Here is a 296-nt window from a genome sequence, read left to right as displayed (position 1 = left end):
GTCCCCAAGGTGTAGGGTGCCGCTTCTGCCCCGCTCCTCGCCTCTGGCAGGCCCGGCCGGGCTCTGCCAAGAGCCGGTTGTCTCCTTCAGTGGTTGCATTCCAGTCAGGTAGCTTCCAAGCCATTTGTCACTAGTGATTAATAAATTAAAGATACATATCTTTATTCTAATGAATTCTTTATTTCAAATTTATTCTTGAATTATTTAAAATACATGTAAGATAATCCAGTCGATTACATGTATTTAAAATACATGTAAGATAATCCATCGACACAACATCAGGCTGGATTTATCGC

Source organism: Buceros rhinoceros, unplaced genomic scaffold (assembly GCF_000710305.1).
Source record: "Buceros rhinoceros silvestris isolate BGI_N320 unplaced genomic scaffold, ASM71030v1 scaffold2196, whole genome shotgun sequence".
In the NCBI taxonomy this organism is placed as follows: Eukaryota; Metazoa; Chordata; class Aves; order Bucerotiformes; family Bucerotidae; genus Buceros; species Buceros rhinoceros.
This window is presented reverse-complemented; position numbering follows the sequence as displayed.